The sequence below is a fragment of the Cetorhinus maximus genome, unplaced genomic scaffold (genome assembly GCF_964194155.1).
Source record: "Cetorhinus maximus unplaced genomic scaffold, sCetMax3.hap1.1 HAP1_SCAFFOLD_566, whole genome shotgun sequence".
Lineage (NCBI taxonomy): Eukaryota > Metazoa > Chordata > Chondrichthyes > Lamniformes > Cetorhinidae > Cetorhinus > Cetorhinus maximus.
Genome location: NW_027596508.1, coordinates 1 through 21,621, shown reverse-complemented (window position 1 = coordinate 21,621; position 21,621 = coordinate 1). Strand labels below are relative to the sequence as shown.

Below are 21,621 nucleotides of genomic sequence, written 5' to 3'. Positions count from 1 at the left end.
CACTCCCAAATTATGGCAAACTCACGGAATCATAAAGAGCCCAGAGATGGATAATCAATGATAATCACAGCCAGAGAGACCTGCAATAACCCTCAGTGCAGGAAAGGCAACACATTGTCCTTTGGTCCAAAAGCAAAATACTGCGGATGCTGGAAATCTGAAACAAAGACAGAAAACGCTGGAAATATTCAGCAGATCTGACAGCATCTGTGGAGAGAGAAACAGATTCACGTTTCAGGTCGTTCTGGTGAAGGGTCGCTGTCTGAAATGTAAACTATTCCTCGTTTCACAGATACTGCCAGATCTGCGAATTATTTCCAGTATTTCCATGTGCTCAACTGAGCATCATTAGTCTCACTGGTTTAGCTGATAAAGCACTTGCCTTGTGGAGAGGAGCTCCTGGGTTCATCATCCCAGCAGCGCCTTATTTCGTTGAAACTGATCTGTGCGATTACGCACTTCCGTCATAACAGGGCGAAATCTGTCTTTGTTCTAGAATTGTAGTTTAAAATAGTCTCTCCCTGTATCGTTGAACAGCTGCAAAGATTTTAACACAAGAACAGAGTTTTGTTTCTGCGACTGAGGAAGACATTTGGGGGAAGAGGCCACTCACACTGAGAGACTCTTGATACCGGAAGAGATGGGTACAATTCTATTTCACAATTGAACACTGACATCGAGATTTTGGAAGACCAAGTGAAAAAATCACTGGGTCAGTGACAGAATTCAAACATCATCCCGGGGAATAAGAGGAAGAGAGATTAAAGCAGGTGACTGTATAAATACTGGAAAAAACAATGACTAAATCCTGTTTTCCAGACTCCTGAAGTTTGGATCCGTGATTAAAGTATTTATGACTGAATCTTGGCTCTGTGGCTTAGTTGGTTAAAGCGCCTGTCTAGTAAACAGGAGATCCTGGGTTCAAATCCCAGCGGAGCCTTATTTAATTCCCAAGCTTTTGAGCTGACCTGTGCAAAATATGGCTTGGTTCGGGTGAGGACTTCCGAATTGCTGGTTCAAATTGTCCATCTTTGTGCAACAGATTATCTTCTACTCTTCCAATGCAAAGAGAGTTTTGTTTCTTTGACTAAAGAAGAGATTTGTGGAAATTGGCCACTCACACTGAGAAACTCCCTCGATCGTTTCTATTGGAAGAGATGGGCGCTTTTCTATTTAATAGTAGAGGCTCAGGACACTGACATCGAGATTTTGGAAGAACAAGAGAACAGAACAAGAAAAAAAATCACTGGGTCAGCGAGAGGATTCAAACTTCATAAGAGGAAGAGATAAAAACAGGTGACTGCATGAACGCTGCAACAATCAGTTGCTAAATCCTGTTTTCCGAGAACTCACTGAAGATGTGTGTTTAAACTGTTTCCCACTCCGTTTAAAATGCTGAATATTCTGGGCTAACATCGGGGCGGACATTTGGTTTAACTTTATTTGTGAATAAAAGTGTCAATTGTTTACATGTTGTTAACGTGAAAGCACGTAAACATTTCAAGGAATTCTCCTCACAACCTGCTTCACCGAAAGAGATTATCATTTATCTTCAATAGCCTTTCACAAAGAGGGATATTAGGTATCACTCCACGAAAATCCCAAGGGGTTTGTGACTGATTCACTACAAATAATCAGGAATTTCAAAGTGCCTCAATCAGCCACAATTTCTTCAAAAGAAACCGCTGGCGACATTCATCTCACTGAAGCAGAGTGTGACCGTGTTGTATCTGTCAGTGTGGAGGGGACGAGTCTGGGTTGGGTCGCCATGTTCAGTGTTTGTGAGAGTGGGGTCTGGGTGAGCAGCTGGTGAGTGCGACAGGGTCAGTGCTGGATGCAGGAAGCTCCCGTCAGTGTGTGTGGGTCTGATGGGGCTGAGTGATTGACAACTGGCGGTTGTTGGTGTTTCCATCAATGAAGGAAATTCCCTCCAACAGTTTATTTTCTTCATTTGACTATAAACAACTTGAACAAAAGTGAAACAGTGTAGGAACATTTTTGCTCTGTATAAAAGGGGGGTGATTTCAGCTGCCATTGTCCAGTGGTTAAAGCTTTCGTCTAAAAATCCATGGGATTTTTCCACTTTGACTTGAGTCCTGCTCCCTGAGGGTCTGTACAGTATTTTTAATTCTGTTTTATCTTGAATCCTCTATTTCCACAGAATGCCTACACTGAAATTGCTTATACTTCCCGCCGTTGTTATCTATGAAGCAGGTACTGTCTGCATGGTCTAATGGAGATATGCCTAGAGGGCTGTGCCAGAGGGTTTCTTTCAGGTTTTATGCCTTTTGGTCCATTAGCAGCAACCGGATGTCTGCAGAGGAACTCGGAATGCCGAATACCTCTTCTCAGGATGGACTTAATCAAGGGACAGAATGTTGGCTGAAGGGAGGATAATGGTCTGGGGATTTGGGCTGCCATTCCAGAACATTTGGGGAATAGCACAAGGCGGTGTTGCAATGTGACAATGGCGATATGCAACCTTAGAATATTATCCTTTCTTTATTCATTCTTGGGATGTGGGTGTCGCTAGCTCAGCCAGCATTTATTGTCTATCCTTAATTGCCCTTGAGAAGGTGGTGGTGATCTGCCTTCTTGAACCACTGCAGTCCCTCTGGTATAGGTACACCCAAAGTGCTGTTCGGGAGTGAGTTGCAGGATTTTGACCTGGCGACATTGAAGGAACAGTGATATATCTCCAAGTCAGGATGGTGAGAGGCCTGGAGGGGAACTTCCAGTTGATGGCGTCCCATGCACCTACTGCCCTTGTCCTTCTAGGTGTTAGTGGTTGTGGGTTGAAAGGTGCTGCCTAAGGAGCCTTGGTGAATTTCTGTAGTGCACCTTGTAGATGGTACGTACTGCTGCCACTGTTCATCAGTGGTGGAGGGAATGAATGTTTGTGGAATGAGTGCCAATCAAGCGGGCTGCTTTATACTGGATGGTGCCAAGTTTCTTGAGAGTTGTTGGAGCTGCACTCATCCAGGCAAGTGCAGAATATTCCTTCACACTCCTGACTTGTGCCTTGTAGATGGCTTTGCGGAGTTTGACACAAAAATTGGCCCTGTAGTTGATAGTGAAAAGGATAGCTTTTGTCTCCAGAATTATATCAATGGTTTGGTTGAGTGGACGCAAAATAGGCAGATGGAATTCAATCCAGAGAAGTGTGAAGTAATGCATTTGGGGAAGGCAAACAAAGCTAGGGAACTACACAATAAATAGGTTATTGGGAGGGGTAGAGGAAGTTAGATACCTTGTGCATATCCACAGGTCACTGAAGGTGGCAGGACAGGTGGATAAGGTGGTAAAGAAAGCATATGGAATGCTTTCCTTTATTGGACAAGGTTTAGAACACAAAAGCAGGGACGTCATGATGGAACTGTATAAAACACTGGTTCAGCCACAGCTGGAATTTTGTGCACAGGTCTCGTCACCACATTACAGGGAAGACATTATTACCCTGGGAAGAGTACAGAGGAGATTTACAAGAATATTGCCAGGACTTGAAAATTGCATCTATGGGGTAAGATAGGATAGCCTGGGGTTGTTTTTCTTCGAACTGAGGAGGCTGATGGTGACCTGATTGAAGTGCACAAGACTATGAGGGGCCGAGATAGAGTAGGCAGGGATGTCCTTTTTCCCTGAGCACAGTGGTCAATTACCAGTGGGCACAGGTTTAAGGTGATTGGTAGAAGTGGACATGAGGCAAAATATCTTCACCTACAGGGTGGTGGGTGTTTGGAATTCGATGCCTCGTTTGGTGGTGGAGGCAGAAACCCTCAACTCATTTTAAAGGCACCTGGATCTGCACCTAAAGCACTGTAATCTGCAAGGATATGGACCAGGTGCTGGAAGGTGGGATTTTAATGAGCAGGTTTTTAATTTTTTAAAATTTTTTGGTCAGCACACACACATTGGGCTGAATGGCCTCTTTCTATGCTGTTGCTTTCCTGTGGTTCTATTTCAGTCCTGATATTCTGTTAACCAATCTGTGCTGGTTGTAATTTATCAACCCATGTTCTACCAAGTGACAATGAATCTTGTCCCAGACTATTGCCTCTCAACATTTCCCCACCACGACCATTACATTAACAGGTCTATAATTACTGGGTTTATTCCTATACATTATAAACACAGATGTAACATTAGCAACCTGCAGTTCACTGGCTTCACTCCCATGTCCAAGGAGAATTGAAAGATTGTGGATCAAGTCCCTGATATTTCCACCCTTCCTTCCCTCAGTAATCCAGGATGGAACCCATCTGAATCGGGTGAATTTTCTACTGTAAGGGTTTCCAACCTTGTAATTGCTTCCTGTTTATCTGTTTTCATCCTATCCAAATTCTCCACCAGCTCCTCCATCACTGTGACATTAGCAGCATTTGCTTGTTTTGTGATAGCAGATGTAATGTTCTCATTTAGTACCTCAGCTATGCCCTCTGCCTCCACAGGATCTCCAAATCAGCCACCCTTTCAGTGACTCTCCATTTGTTGGTAAAGGTCTGGAGTGTTTTTGCTTGCGTTAACTGCTGATCTTTTCTCATAGACTCCCTCTGCTGATCTAATTTCCTTTTCCAGCTCTCCTCTGTACTTTCTGTATTCTGCTTGGTTTTCCAATGTATTATGGATCTGACATTTATCATCAGCCTGATTTGCAGTTCCCACTGAGCACAGGATATGTAGGCAACAGCTCTCAGCTGTCCCAACATTTCACTGAAATGAGTTGTCTGTTTAACTAAACTTCTCGTCATTTAGAGTGTTCCACTCCTTCCCTTTTGTACTTCTGCTGTTGTCACTTAGTTTAAATTATACAGTAGCTCCTTCCCCGTCTGCACCTAATCCCCACACTCAACAAATCCACATTTTAAACTCTTCACTCTGCAATTCACTTTCTCTATTTGAGCTCGCAGGCCACTCGAGTTCTTGTTTGTAATTTAATTGTTCCAATTTCTTTATTCACAATTCAGGTTTGTTTTTAAATAACAATTAATTTGCCCTGTTATTTTAATTTATTTGATGTCAATGTCTGAACCAACTGGAAGTTTAAAAAACAAATCTAGAAATGATTTCTTGTTCTGCAATGATGGTCTACTCCATTCAGTTCAGTAAATCCTAATCAATACATTCCAAACAGAATGCTGTATCTCTACTTGATGAACTGATGATGCACAGAGCTCTCAGCTTTTACTCATTGACCTTCACAGGAGTTGATCCAGTTTAGATGTTGACTTGTTCGCTGGTGTCGATTTACCTGAATTCTTCACCTGATTTCTCTGCTGTCCAATGAAGCTCTCTGAGCGGAGTTTTCAATAATAACTTGACTTTTCCTCACCTTTCAATCTCCAAGGTTTTTGAATTATTTTCTGAATACACGTCTCCCGAGTTCTCCTCGTGGTTAAGCAGAAAGTTTAACTGATGTGTTTTCAAGCAGCCAACAGCTTTACTTGAAAAGTCATTGTGACAGGATGTAGGGGTTTGAACCCAGTCACAAATCTGGTAGTGATGCCTTGTGGGTTTTTTTTATTCATTCCTGGAATGTGGGCATCGCTGGCTTGGGCAGCATTTATTGCCCATCCCCTTGTTCAGAGGGCACTGTTTTTTAAAAAGAGTAAACCACATTTCTGTGGGTCTGAAATCACATGTAGGCCAGACCAGGTGAGGACAGCAGATTTCCTTCCCTAAAGGACATTCGTTTTTATGACAATCGTCAATAGTTTCATTGGTTCAATGGCTTTAATTCCAGATATTTATTGAATTTAAATTCTACCATTTGCTATGGTGGGATTCAAACCCCAGTCCCGAGAACATTACCCCGGGTCTCTGGATTACCAGTCCAGTGACAATACCACTATGCCACCGTCTCCCCTGCAGCTCCAGCTCTCACGTGATATGCCAGGGGATGACCTCATAATTGCCCCAGTCATATAGCTGTGGATTGGGCGATTTCTTAAACACGTTCACTGGGGCTGACTTAGTCGTACTTGGCTTTGAAACACAAGGGTATGTCTTCTGCTTTATCTGACCTTGTATACTCCTAGATAACCAGGGGGCTCTAGATTTGGCAGTACTGCCCTTTTTCTTTGTGGGGACATGTATACATTGTTCCCGTAGAATTCTGCTCTTGAACGCCTCCCACTGGTCTGTCACACTGATTCCCTTCAAGTAGCTGCAACCAGTCCACTTTGGCCAGGTCAACTCTTAGCTTCATAAAATTTGTCTTCCCCAATTTAGAACTTTCACTCCTGTTCTATCATTATCCTTTCCATAATTATATTAAATCCAACTGTATTATGGTCACTATCCAAAATGATCACCCACTGCACCTTCATCCACTTGGCCAGCTTCATTTCCTGAGACTAAATCTAGAATTTCACTCCCTCTCATTGGGCTTACGTGCTGGCCAAAAAAGTTCCCCTGAATGCAGTTCAAGAATTCTGTGCCTATTACACTGTTTGTACCCCAGTTGATATTTGGGTAATTGAAGTAACAAATTATTTTTCCCCCAATGTTTCTGTACTCAGAAATTTGCATCCACATTTACTCTTCTATCTCCCTCTCACTGTTTGGGGTTCTCTCGTACACTCGGAGTAGTGTGGCTGCTGCTTTTTTATTTCTGAGCTCAAACTATCTCGCCGCATTTGATGAACCATTTGATATATCATCCCTCCTCACAGCTGTAATTGATTCTTCGACAAATAATGCTGCACCCCCACTTTTTCAGCCCCCTCTATATCCTGCCTGAAAACCCTTTATCCAGGGATGTTGAGCTGCCATTTTTGCACCTCTTTAACCCAAGTTTCGGTCATAGCAATATCATCATGCTACCACGTGTCCATCTGTGCCCTCAGCTCATCGGCTTTCTTTGCTTTACTCCTTGCATTGAAATAAATACCTTTTAACTTTGCCAAATTCCTGTGTTTAAACATTTTAACCTTTGCTTCTTCTGTCTTTCAGAGTCACCCGCTAATTTTCTGTCTCCCGCTCCCTGCTCTGAATTTGTCCGATCTGAATCCGCCCTCAGGTTCCCATCCCCCTGCCAATCTAGTTTAAATCTTCTCCAAAAGTATTTAATACATTTCTTGGCAAAGTTTCAGAGTAGGGTAGTAAGGTTAATGATATGTTTCCGCTTTTCCAAAGGCGTTTGAAAAACTCCCACATAATAGACTTGTCAGTAAAATCCAAGCAAATGGGATTAAAGGACAGTGGCAGCATGGATACAAAATTGAATAAGGGACAAAAAGGATAAAGTGGTGGCGAGCGGTTGTTTTTCAGAGTGGGGTTGAGACAGATCTGATGCTCTGTCAGGTCAGCCGGCTGTTCTGTTCCCATTCCCTGAAGTTTTATTTTAAATTTTAATAACTTCCAGCCTATATCCAAGTTTGCTGATGACACTATGTTAGGTGATATGGTTAGTAGTGTAGGTGGGAACAGCAAGTTTCAAAGGCTCATTGATAGATTCAGTGAGTGAACAAAACTGTGGCCAAAGGTGGTCAACATGGGGAAGTGTGAGGTCACCCATCTTGGAGCAAAGAAAGATCAGAGAATTTCCTAAACAGTCAGAAACTTGGGACTGTGGACGAGCCTGAGTGAGACTGGACGATGGTTAAAAAGCAGCGGCAGAACAGCAGTGAGAGAGAGAGGGAGAGAAGAGAAGTGTGACAGCGACGACGGTGCGGGGGGGATAAAGAGCTGTGAGGGAGGGGTTGGAGCAAACCGGCCATGTTTATAATATATAGTCAAAGCATGATATCAGGGGAAAGAAAGGAGCTGGTCGGTTTGTGCAGATTTCTCTAAATTAGGCCACTGATTTAAACTAGGAGTTGGAAAATTAAACATTTCAATCAGGGTAAGTACAACAGTAAGTATAAGTGCAATAAGAGTATTAGTGCAGAGCAGATCAAGAGGCATTACATAAAATTAATAGTTTAAACAAGGTACAAACTGGATTCTAAAAGAGGGAATAGAGGTTTGTTTTCGATCGTGGATGGGCAGCTGTGACCTGTTGTTTGCAGTTCCTGACCCATGTGGGAACCTCAGGACACTTCATGTGTCTCCAGCTGCTTGAGCTCGAGCTCAGGATTTCCGACCTTGAGGGGCAGCTGGAGTCACTGTGGAGAATCAGGGAGGATGACAGCTTCCTGGATCGCATGTTACAGGAATGGAACACACGAAAAGGAAAGAGAGAGTTCAAGATGGTAGATGAGTGGCCATCTGGAAGAGTAGGAAGAGGCAAGAAATGCAGGAGTGTTCGGGTTGTGTGCCACTGTCAAACCGGTATTCAGCATTGGAGACTGCTGGGAATGGTGACACCCTGAAGGGCTGCAGTCCAGACCATGGTATCAATGGGCAAGGAATGGCACAGAAGGAACAGCAAAGAGTAGAAATGCAGATGTTAGAGGAGATTTCATAGTCAGGGGAACAGACAGGCATTTCTGTAACCTTCACCGTGAGTCCCACGTGGTGTGTTGTCTCCTTGGTGCCACGGTAAAGGACATCACAGAGAAGGGGCAGAATATTGTGCAGGGGGAAGGGAGTGAACCAGAGGTTGTGGTACACGTCAGTATTAGCGACACGGGGAGGACAGGTATTGAGGTCCCTCAGTCAGAATTGCAGCAGCGAGGTAGGTAGTTAAAAAGTGGGACCTCGATGGGAGTAACCTCTGAATTACTGCCAGTGCCACATGCTGGTGAGAACAAAAATGTGAAGATAGGGAGCATCAAATGTGGCTTGAGGCCAATGCAGGGGGGAAGGATTCAGATTCTTGGGACATTGGGACCGGTTCTGGGACAGAAGGCACCTATTCAAATGGAACAGATTGCACCTTAACAAGACTGGGATCAATGTCCTCATGGGGAGGGTCTCTCATGTGGTTGGGGAGGGTTTGAACTAAACTGGCAGGAGACTGGGCACCAGTCAGTGGAAAAGAGGAACGGCTAGAGAAGAACGTAGGACCATATAAGATAGGAGTAGATGAAGAAGGAATCTAAAAGGAATACAGAATACAGAAAGGGAGGGGAACCAAAGCAAGGGCTCCATGAATGATGAGGAAAATAGAAAATATAATGAAGCAATGAAGCATGATGCATGTCAGATGAATTCTTCAAGTGTGAACCAGGTCACTGTTATTGGACGAGAGTGTGGAATTAACTCTATATACGCCCATCTCTGTTACTTTGTCTGAGAGTGAATTCATTCTCTATGCTTTAGTATTTTAGTGTGGCATTAACACTGTAAATCTGTTGCTGTATGAGTGTGGAATTCACTCTCTGTCAATCTATAATAAGGTGAATGTAATTAACTCTCCGTCCGTCAGTCTCTGTTACTCTATGGAAGTGGGTCACTTTCAAGTGATCAAACTGCAGCTAGTAGAGAGTCACAGGGATCAGTGCTGGGTTCTCAGCTATTTACAATCTATATTAATGACTCAGATGAATGGAGGGAGCATCACCGAATTTTCAGACAATATATAGATAGGTGGGAAAGCAGGTTGTGAGGAGGACACAAAGAGTCTGCAAGAGGATATAGAAAGGTTAAATCAGTCGGCAAACATTTGGCAGATGGATTACAATGTGGGAAAATTTGATGGGAAGAATAGAAAAACAAAACATTATTCAAATGATATATATGAATGACCTAGACTGTGGTGTGCAGGGTATGATCTCAAAATTTGCAGGTGATACAAAGATTGGAAATGGTGTCAATTGCGATCGGGATAGTCATGAGCTTCAAAAGGACATAGACATGTTGGCGGATTGGGCAGGCAAGTGGCAGATGAAGTTCAATGCACAAAAGTGTGAGGTGATTCATTTTGACAGGAAATATATGGTGTGACAGTACAAAATAAAGGGACAGCCTCTAAAGGAGGTCCAGGAACGGAGGGATCTCAGTGTATATGTACATAGGTCATTGAAGATGGTGGGGCATGTTGAGAGAGCAGGTAATAAAGCATATAGTATCTTAAGCTTTATTAATAGGGGCACTGAGTGTAAGAGTAAGGAGGTCATGCTGAACTTGTATAAGACACTCTTTTGGCTTCATCTGGAGTACTGTGTCCAGTTCTGGGTGCCACACTTGATGAAGGATGTGAAGGCATTGGAGAGAGTACAGCGGAGATTCACAACAATGATTCCAGGGATAAAAAACTGTAGCTATGAGGACAGGTTGGAGAGATTGGGATCTTTTCCCTGGAAAAAAGAGGCTGAGAGGAGACTTGATAGAGGTGTTCAAGATCCTGCTGGGTAAGGAGAGGGTAACAAATAAGAACCTGTTCCCACTCAAGAGAACATCAAGAACTAGAGGGCACAGATTCAAAATAATTGGCCAAAAGAGTAGATGTGATGTGAGGAAAAGTTTTTTCACCCAGAGGGTGGTTGGAGTCTGGAACAAACTTCCTGAAAGGGTGGTGGAGGCAGGTTTGCTCGAGATATTCAAAAGGAAATTGACTTGCTACCTGAAAGAAAAGAACGTGGAAGGTTACGGGGAAAAGGGAGGAGAATGGGACGAGGCAGAATGTTCTTTCAGAGAGCCAGTGCTGACTCGATAGGCCGAATGGCCTCCTTCAATGCTGTGGAGAGAGACTGCAGAATGTTGCAGTACAGAGGGATCAAGATCTCCTTGTACATGAATCACAAGAAGTTAATGTGCAGCTGCAGCGAGTAATTAGGAAGGGAAATGGAATGTTGGCCTTTATTCCGGGGGTGGGTGGGGGGGGGTGCGAAGAGAGTATAAAAGTAGGAAAGTCTTGCTACAGCGACACAGCATTGGTGAGACTACACCGAGAGTCCTGTGTTATGTTGGAGTCTCTGTATTTAAAGAGGGATCTAATTGCATTGGGGATAGTTCAGGGAAGTTTGACCAGACTGATTCCTGGGATGAAGGAGCTGTCTTATGGGGAATTTTTCAGCAGGAAAGCCCGATCCCCATTGGAGATTCACAGAATGAGAGATCCTGTTGAAACATATAAGATTCTGACGGTGGTTTGACAGGGAAGATGTTGAGAGGAATGTTTCCATTTGTGGGGAAACTACAACAAGTGGACACAGTTTAAAAATAAACAGCTCCCAATTATGATGGAGATGAGAAGGAATTTCTTCTCTCAGAGTGTCCTTCATCTTTGTAATTCTCCACCTCAGAGAGTAGTGGAGGCTGAGTCATTGCATATATTCATGCTGAGTTCGACAGATTTTTCACCTACAGGAGAGTCAAGGGTTATAGGGCAGGTGGGAGAGTGGGTTTGAGGCCACAATCAGATCAGCCATGGTTTTATTGAATGGCAAAGCTGGCCCGATGGGCTGAATGGCCTCCTCCTGCTTCTCTTTCTTATATTTTTAATTTGTCAGTGTGGGATTGACCCTCTGTCTGTCAGTCTCTGTTGCTGTATTTCAGGAATTAACTCAGTCTGATACTGCATGTGGGTATGGAATTGATCCTCTGGTCATCAGTTTCTTTTTTATTCATTCACAGGATGTGGGCTTCGCTGGCTGGGCCAGCATTTACTGCCCATCCCTAATTGCCCTTGAGAAGTTGGTGGTGAGCTGCCTTCCTGAAATGCTGCAGTCCATGTGGTGTAAGTACGCCCACAGTGCTGTTCGGAAGGGAGTTTCAGGATTTTGACCCAGCGACAGTGAAGGAACGACAATATATTTCCAAGTCAGTATGGTGAGTGACTTGGAGGGGAACTTCCAGGTGGTGGTGTTCCCACCTATCTGCTGCCCTTGTTCTTCTAGATGGTAGTGATCATTGGTTTGGAAGGTGTCGTCTAAGGACCCTTGGTGAATTCCTGCAGTGCATCTTGTAAATGGTACACACTACTGCTACTGTGCGTCATTGGTGGAGGGAGTGAATATTTGTGGATGTGGTGCCAATCAAGTGGACTGCTTTGTCCTGGACGGTGTCCAGCTTCTTGAGTGTTGTGGGAGCTGCACTCATCCAGACAAGTTGGGAGTATTCCATCACACTCCTGACTTGTACCTTGTAGGTGGTGGACAGGCTTTGGGGAGTCAGGAGGCGAGTTACTCGTCGCATCCTGAGAGATAGGATTCAATCCTGAAATATAGGATTAACTGTCATGTGGAAAGGCATGGACTAGTCAGGGATGGTCAGCATGGATTTGTTAAAGGAAGGTATTGCCTCACCAATTTGATTGAATTTTTTGAGGAAGTGACAAGAAGGGTTGATGAAGGTGGTGCAGTGGATGTTGTGTACATGGATTTTAGCAAGGCATTTGACAAGGTCCCACATGGCAGATTGGTCAGGAAAGTAAAAGCCCATGGGATTCAGGGTAATGTGGCAAACTGCGTAAAAGGTTGGCTTTGTAACAGGAAACAAAGGGTAATGGTCGATGGATGCCCTTGCGAATAGAAAGTGGTCTCAAGTGGTGTTCCACAGGGCTCGGTGTTGGGACCCTTGCTATTTGTATTATATATTAACGATATGGATGTGAACATGGGGGGCACAATTGGGAAATTTGCAGATGACACAAAGATTGGCCGAGTAGTGGATAGTGTAGAGGATAGTCATAATCTCCAAAACGATATAGTTGGGTTGGTGGAGTGGGTGGTAAAGTGGCAGATGGATTTTAACATAGAGAAGTGTGAAGTCATACATTTAGGGAGGTCAAACAGTTACAGGGATTACACAATAAATGGGAATATACTAAGAGGGGTAGATGAAGTGAGAAATCTTGGCGTACAAGTACACAGGTCCCTGAAGGCAGCAGTTCAAGTAGACAAGGTTATAAAGAAGGCATATGGAATGCTCTCCTTCACTGGCAGAGGTATAGAATATAAAAGTAAGGATATAATTTTGGAATTGTATTAAACACTGGTGAGGCCACAACTGGAGTATTGTGTGCAGTTCTGGTCACCACATTACAAGAAGGACGTAATAGCTCTGGAGAGAGTGCAGAGGAGGATTACAAGAATGTTGCCAGGGTTAGAAAAGTGTAGCTACGAGGAGAGATTGGATAGGGTGGGGTTTTTTCCTTAGAACAAAGAAGACTGAGAGGTGACTTGATTGAGGAAAACAAAATTATGAGGGGAATAGATAGAGTGGACAGGATAAAATTGTTTCCCTTGGTGGAGAAATCTAGAACCAGGGGACATAGATTCAAGATAAGTGACAGAAGGAGTAGGGGGAACATGAGGAAGAACTTTTTTATGGAGAGGGTAGTGGGTGTCTGGAATTCACTGCCCAAGTTGGTGGTAGAGGCAGAAACTCTAAACTCTTTTAAAAAGTACCTGGATCTGCACCTGAAGTGCTGTAAGCTGCAAGGCTATGGGCCGGGTGCAGGAAGGTGGGATTAGAAAGGGCACCTGGGTGTCCTCGGGCTGGCATGGACAAGATGGGCCGAATGGCCTCCTTCTGTGCTGTAACTTTTCTACGGTTCTATGATTCCTAGCCTCTGACCTGCTCATGTAGCAACAGTATTTATATGGCCAGTCCAGTTCAGTTTCTGGTCAATGGTAATTCCCAAGATGTTGATGGGGGATTCAGTGATGGTAATGCCATTGAAAATCAAGGGGCAATGGTTGGATTCTCTCTTGTTGGAGATGGTCACTGCCTGACACTTGTGTGACGCAAATTTTACTTGCCACATGTCAGCCCAAGCCTGGGTATTGGGTCTTGCTGCATTTGGACATGGACTGCCTCAGTATCTGAGGAGTCGCGAATGGTGCTGAACATTGTGGAATTATCAGCGAACATCCCCACTTCTGACCTTATGATGAAAGGAAGGTCGTTGATGAAGTAGCTGAAGATGGTTGGGCCTAGGACACTACCCTGAGGAACCCCTGCTGTCATATTCCTGAGATGAGATGACTGACCTCCAACAACCACAACCATCTTCCTTTGTGCTAGGTATGACTCCAGCCAGCGGAGAGTTTCCCCCCCGATTCCCACTGACTCCAGATTTGCTCGGGCTCCTTGATGCCACACTCGGTCAAATGCTGCCTTCATATCAAGGACAGTAACTCTCACCTCACCTCGGGAGTTCAGCTCTTTTGTCCATGTTTGAACCAAGGCGGTAACGAGGTCAAGAGCTGAGTGGCCCTGGCGGAACCCAAACTGGGCACCAGCGAGCAGGTTATTGCTAAACAAGTGCCGCTTGATAGCACTGTTGATGACCCCTTCCATTACTTTACTGATGATGGAGAGTAGACTGATGGGGTGGTAATTGGCTGGGTTGGATTTGTCCTGCTTTTTGTGTACCGGACATACCTGGGCAATTTTCCACATACCTGGGTAGGTGCCAGTGCTGAAGCTGTACTGGAACAGTTTGGCTAGGGGCGCGGCAAGTTCTGGAGCACAAGTCTTCAGTACCCTTGCTGGAATGTTGTCAGAGTCCATAGCCTCTGCAGTACCCAGTGCCTTCAGCTGTTTCTTGATATCACATGGAATGAATCGAATTGGCTGAAGACTGGCATCTGTGGAGGTGGCCCAGATAGATCATCCACTTGACACTTCTGGCTGAAGATTGTTGCGAATGCATCAGCCTTATGTTTTGCACTGCTGTGCTGGACTCCTCCATCATTGAGGATGGGGATATTTGTGGAGCCACCTCCTCCACTGAGTTGTTTGATTGTCCGCCATCATTCATGATTGGATGTGGCAGGACTGCAGAGCTTAAAACTGATCCGTTGGTTGTGGGATTGCTTAGCGCTCTCTACCACTTGCCGATTATGCTGTTTGGCATCCAAGTAGTCCTGTTTTATAGCTTCAACAGGTTGACACCTCATTTTTATGTATGTCTGGTGCTGCTCCTCGCATGCCCTCCTGCACTCTTCATTGAACCAAGGTTGATCCCCTGGCTTGATGGTAATGGTAGAGTGGGGGATATGCCAGGCCATGAGGTTACAGATTGTGTTCGAGCACAATTTTACTGCTGCTGAAGCATCCTCATGGATGCTCAGTCTTGAGTTGCTAAATCTGTTTGAAATCTATCCCGTTTAGCACAGTGGTAGTGCCACACAACACGATGGAGTGTATCCTCAATGTGAAGGCGGGACTTCATCTCCACAATGACTGTGCGGTGGTCACTCCTACCAATATTGTCATGGACAGATGCATCTGCAGCAGGCAGGTTGGTGAGGATGAGGTCAAGTATGTTTTTCCCTCTTCTTGGTTCCCTCACCACCTGCCACAGACCCAGTCTAGCAGCTATGTCATTTAGGACTCGGCCAGCTCGGTCAGTAATGGTGCTACCGAGCCATTCTTGGTGATGAACATTGAAGTACCCAACCCAGAGAACATTCTGCACCCTTGCCACCCTCAGACCTTCCTCCAAGTGATGTTCAACATGTAGGAGCACTGATTCATCAGTTATTATATGTGAGTGTGTAATTTAAATCTCTGTCAGTCTCTGTTCCGGTTATGAGAGTGGGACTAACTTTCGGACAACCTTTACTGTAAATGATTGTGGAATTCACTCTGTCAGCCTCTTGTTGTATGAGAATGTGGAATTAACTCCTTATATCAATTTCTGTTACTGTATGTGAGTGTGGAATTAACTCTCTGTCGGTCAGTCTCTGTTATGTATGTGTGTGGAATAAACAAACAATTTGTGAGACTCTGTTACTGTCAGTGTGGAATTAACTCTATGGGTCAGTCTCAGTTACTGTATCTGAGTGTGGAATTAACTCCTTACATCAGTCTCTGTTACTGTACGAGTGTGTGGAATTAGCTCTCTATTGGTCAGTCTCGGTTACTGTGAGTGTGGAATTCTCTTTCCCAGTCTTTGTTAGGACATCTGTGAGTGGAATTAAGGACCTGTCAATTGTCATTAATGTTTCAGTGAGGAATTAACCTACAATAACAGAGACTGACAGAAACTAAGAGTGTTAGTTCCACACCCTCATATTAGACTGTCTATGTTACTGTATGTGAGTGAGGGATAAACAAATAAATTCTCAGCCTCTGTTTCTGAGTGTGTGAAATTAACCCTCCATTGGCCAGTCTGTTATTGTGACTGTGAATTAACTTTCAATCTATCAATCTCTGTCATGTGTGTAAGTGCGGATTTAGCTTTCTATCCAATCGTGACAGTTACTGTAGGTGAGAGTGAAATTAACTCTATTATAACCTGTTACTGTAGGTGAATATAGAATTAACTATGTCAGTTACAGTTACTGTATCGGAACATGGAAATAACTCTTTCAGGCTCTCTTACTTCAAGAAAGTTAATTTCACCCTCACCATCTGTCAATCTGTGTTACTGTATATGAATGCGACATTAACTCTCAGTCTCAGTTATGGAGTGAGGAATTAAATCTCAATCGTTTAGTCTCTGGTGCTTTCTGTGGGTGTGGAATTCACATCTTACATGTCAACCTCTGTTACTGTACATGAATGTGGAATTAATTCTGTACCTGTCAGTCTCAGTTATGCTGAGTGTGGTATTCACTCTGTCAGAATCAGTGACTGTGAGTGAGTGTGAAATTAAATTTCTATTAGTTTTGGTTGCTGTGTGAGATTGTGGAATTATCTTCCTGTCAATGTCTGTTTCTGTATGCGAGTGTGAATAAAGAGTCTAACAATCTGAATTAGTGCATGTGTGTGGAATTAAATTTCTGTCAGTCAGTCTCTGTTGCTGTGAGTGTGGACAGGGTAGACAGGAAGACTTTTTCCCCATTGGTGGAAAGGTGGAGAAAGAGAGGGCGCAGATTTAAGGTAATTGGCAAAATAACCAATGACATCATGAGGAAAAACCTTGTTCATGCAGCGAGTGGCTAGGAAAAGTGCCTGGGAATTTGGGGAGGCAGGGTCAATCTAAGTATTGAAGAGGGAATTGGATTATTATCAAAAAAGGAAAAATGTGCAGGGCTATGTGGAAAAGGTGGTAAAGTGGCACGAGGTGAACTGCTCCTTCAGAAGGACAGGATAGACATAATGGGCAGAAAGGCCTCCTTCTGTGCTGTAATCATGCTATAATTCAATCAATTAACTCTCTGTCAATCTCTCTTACAGTATATGTGTGTGGGTGGAATTAACTCTGTCTGTCACTCTCTACTATTGGAAATGAATGTGAAATTTACTCCCCGTCAGTCTCTGTTACTGTACAGGAAACAGTTAATAACATTTGATCAGAAATGGTTGGGCCCTACTTTTCTTAAAAGTGCTCGTGGTTAAACGCATCAGCTTCTCCTCTCTCTACTCTCCAGTTCAAAGTCAGCCAACAGGAACATACCTTCAAAGTAAGCGAGGAACGACTTCCACCTCCAACATCCATTCTGATTCCAAGGGTTGTTCATTTCTCAGTTTGTGTTTCCGGCCTCGGTTTTGTGAGCGACACCTGCTATAATTCACTGACAAAATCATGTGGATACTGGAAATCTGAAATAAAGAGAGAAAATGCTGGAAATACACAGCACATCAGGCAGCATCTGTGGAGAAAGAAAAAGAGTTTACATTTCAGTTCACTGACATTCAGCCTGCAATAAAACACTTACTAACATCTCCTCATGGAAGCTGCAGATCCCACAATTCCCTGCATCCCAGAAACCGCTCCATCAAATGCACTGACTTCCCCAGGCATTCTGAGGTCGAACTTTTACCACTGCTACTTGCCTGCCTATTCCACCAACCTGCCTCTGTCCTTTAGAAGTTTAACACTATCCTCCTCATAGTTCACAATACCTCGAAGTTTCATCCACAAATTTTGAAACGGTGTCCCGTACACCCAGGTCTAGGTCATTAACATATAACATTTAAGAGCAGGGGTCCAAACACCGACCCCTGGGTAACTCCACTATAAACTTTCCTCCAGTCTGAAAAACAACCATTCACCACTACCCTCTGTTTCCTGTCACTCAGCCAATCCCATATCCATGTTGCTCTGTCCCTTTTATTCCATGAGCTGTAACTTTGTTGACAAATCTGTTGTGTGAGGCTTTATCAAATGCCTTTTGGAAATCCATGTAAACCACATGAACAGCATCACCCTCCCCAACCCTCTCTGTTACCGCATCAAAGACTCGGTGCAAACGGGAAAAAAAACCGGGAAGCGGCGGCTGGGATGGGGGAGGCGCTGCACCATCGGCTTCATGTTGCCGTCCCCCGGGTCCCTCTCCGCACGTCCACCGGATGGAGCGGCTCTGATTCAGGCTGTGAAAGCCACTGAAACTCGGTGTTTCTGAGGCTGCGCTCGATCACGAGCAGCTTCCTGTTGCTGTATCGCGCGTGCTTGGCGCAGAATCGATTTCCGTTTGTTTACGTGCCTGTTCCTGCGCCTGCGCAGTGCGTGCCCTCTGGTACAGATAGGCCATTTTATATAACCCAGGGCATTCTGGGAAGCGATGTCCGCCATTTCGCTATAAACTTCAACGCAGTGGCAAGCATTTGTGCTCAACCTTTTTGTGCAAACTCTTTTGTAACAAATAAGCCCCACTCCCCTTATCCTTTAGAATAGCCCTAATTTTTTTCCCTTCTGTAGTTGTTCGTTTCACTTTTGAAAGTTTATATTGAATCTGCTTCCACCATCCTATGCGGCAGAGCATTCAAGGTCACAGCAACTCGCTACCTTCTAAATAAATGACAAAGGATGATCCATTCAATGTGGAGGGTGGTGGGGAGGAAGGTGAAGACAAGGGGAAGACTATCGGAATCCTGGGAGAGAGGGAATTGGTGGGAGGAGCGGTCGCAATAAGGAACAAAATTGGTTGGGGGCCCTGTCAATCGCAGAGAGGAGAGAAAATCAGTTGAGGAAAAAAGGAAGGTAAATTAGCAGTGTTGGTATGGGATATTAGCTCTCCTCACCAAAACAATTATTCCAGGTGAAACAGTGTTTTAAGTGCACTTTCTTCAATTTAGTACCCCGTATTCACTGCTCACAATGTGATCTGCTCTACATTGGAAAGATTGAGTGATTGCTTTGTGGAAGATCTGTTCACTCTGCAAGCATGACACCGAGCTTCCGAACAGCTGTCATTTTAAGTTTCATCTTGTCCTCGGCATCTTGCAGTGTTCTTATTAATCTCAATGTAAGCTCTAGGAACGGTATCTTACCTTTCAATTGAGCACTTTAAACCCTTCCAACCTCAATACTGAGTATAGCAATTTGAGGGGGTAATCTCAATCCCCATTGTGTATCATTTATATTGGATGTTTTGCTTTAGTTCACATCTTTCTCTTGATTTTGCATGGCAGCTGTTCATCATCATTCACACCTCTTTTAAACACATCTTTGGTTTTGTTACTTGTCCATTTATCTGAGCCTTGCACCATCAACTGTTTTGTCATTTAATCTCTTCTGCCTCCACCCTGATTTGGAAATCACAAGAGAAAGGGTTATACTAGATTCAATAATAAGTAACGAGAGAGAATTAATTAATCTTCTGACAGTAAATTAGCATCTAACAATGAGTGACCACAATACGTTAGAGGCAAAGAAATGTCACAGAAATGTGACAACTTTCACCTTAGTTAAGGAAAATAAGGGCAGAATGAGTAGGAAGCTGAACGCATTAACTTCCAAACAGCTACTAACAGGCAAAAGGAAACAATCAGAGACACTCAAAAGAGTTTTTAGTACAATATGTATCTGATGCAAGGCCGAAGGAAGGAAACTTCACTTTCTCTGTTCATGGTGATTATGGAACTGAATTCCACGTTTAAAACCTGTAATTAAGGAGGAATGTCGATATCTGTCGTAATAATGATTAACTGTCTTTGACATGATGCTGTCTTCACCATGATGGCACTTTTGTTCTTTTCGATGCTACATGTCACAGTGAGGAAGCTGTTGTCCAAATTAGAATGATGAATTACTGCAGGGTATCATATAGATCAGACGTACTAATACATATAAACTTCACTATATTGTTTCCATCTCAGGAATTTCCGATTCAGATAACTTTGGAGTGATAGTGAACGAGAGAAAAACATTCAGGCAGTGCCAGCTCTTCGCGAGAAATGGGCTGACAGAAAGTCTCTGCTGCTGTGTGTTTGCAGCATTTGCCGCTAGTGTCCCAGTGTGAATAAAAGGAATTTGAGAGGTTTGTTGAAGATTTGTGTTTATGGGAAACGGAAATCCAATGCTGTAAACCGTAAAGATTAATAAGAGAAATTTGTCGTAGCAGCCAATGTCTCTTTAAGTTAGACCATAAATAGCAGAGGATGGTTTCAATCCATCGATCTCTGGGTTATGGGCCCAGCACGCTTCCGCTGTGCCACTCTGCTTCATAAAATTATTGGGTGATGAATATCAGTGTTGTGTGTTAGGGAAATAAGTAATCACTTGCTTCGTGCTTTTTGGGATAGAATTGGGAGGATTAATTTAGCTCCATATTTCCACTGTGTAACGCCAGAAACAGACAGAGAAACACATACAGAAAGGCAGCAAGAGACTGTCAGGGTACACAAGGTGACAGAGAAAGATGCCGAGCAAATCAGCAAGACACTGAGATGGAGAGACTGATCACTTATGTAAAGCTGTTTCTTGCTGCTCAGAGACGTCCCGTGTTTGTAAATATGACTCCTGTTGTGTAACGGTGCTTTCCGTTGTGTAACTATGCACCTCGTTATGTAACTATGCTCTCTGTTGTATAACCATGCCCTCTGTTGTGTAACTGCTCTCTGTTGTGTAACTGTGCTCTCTGTTGTGTAACTGTGCCCTCTGTTATGTAATTGCGCTCTCTGTTGTGTAACTGCGCCCCTATTGTGTAACTGTGGCCCCTGTTGTTTAACTGTGCTCTCTGTTGTGTAATTGTGTTCTCTGTCATGTTTCTGTGTTCTCTGTTGAGTAACTGTGCTTTCTGTTATGTAACTGTGCTCCCTGCCCCTTGCTCCAGGGAGCAGACTCGGAGTGAGGAGCACCGGAGCGGTGACCTCGGGGCACAGAGTAACTGAAGCCAAAACTGAAAAAGTGATGTCACAGGAAAGTTGCGACCTGATTGGTTGGTAGGAAATCTGCACCAAATTTGAAAAAAAACTGCAAAGCTAATTAGTAAATTAATTAACTAATTCGAGATTGCTGGAAGGTGGTGTGCTGTAGCTGTACCATGTGGGAGCTGGCAGATCCCATTGCGAGCCGCAGTGACCACATCTGCAGCAAGTGTTGGTTGCTGGAGAAACTCTGGCTCAGAATTGATGAGCTGGAGTCCGAGCTCCAGATGGGAGGGGGAGAGTTACCTGGACGCTTTGTTTCAGGAGGCGATCACACCCGCTAGATTAAGTACCTCAAATTCGGTCAGTGGTCATGGTCAGCAGGGTGTGACTGCAAGTGAGGCAGGTAGAGGGATCCTGTTTCAGGAACAGAGGAGCCTTAGCTCTTGACCTTGTCCATTAGGTACGAGATACTTGCTCCCTGTGTGGATGAGGAACAGGGCTGTAGGGAGGATGAGCCATCTGACCATGGAACCGTGGCACAGGAGGCTATTCAAGTGGGGGGAGCATAAAGACAAGTGGTAGTTGTAGGGGATTCTATAATTAGGGGAATTGATAGCATCCTTTGTATGCAGGATCGAGAGACCCGCATGGTATGTTGCCTGCCCAGTGCCAGGGTGAGGGACATCTCTGACCGGCTTGAAAGGATATTGGAGAGGGAGGAGGAGGATCCAGTTGTTGTGGTCCACGTCGGGACAAATAACATAGGTAAGACTAGGAAGGAGGACCTGTTTGGAGATTATCAGG

The 21,621-nt window shown here is 44.1% G+C and overlaps 1 long non-coding RNA gene and 1 other non-coding gene across 2 annotated transcripts; one reads left to right on the top strand and one right to left on the bottom strand.

Moving 5' to 3' along the window:
- The first annotated feature begins 866 nt into the window (after positions 1 to 866).
- On the top strand, positions 867 to 940 carry trnat-agu (transfer RNA threonine (anticodon AGU)). The gene has a single exon. It is a non-coding gene; the product is annotated as a tRNA-Thr (tRNA).
- Positions 941 to 5,476: 4,536 nt separating this feature from the next.
- On the bottom strand, positions 5,477 to 18,057 carry LOC144674129 (uncharacterized). Its single transcript, XR_013574476.1, has 3 exons — positions 17,955 to 18,057; positions 17,180 to 17,284; positions 5,477 to 5,675 (listed from the first exon to the last, which is right to left on the bottom strand). It is a non-coding gene; the product is annotated as an uncharacterized LOC144674129 (long non-coding RNA).
- Positions 18,058 to 21,621: the final 3,564 nt, after the last annotated feature.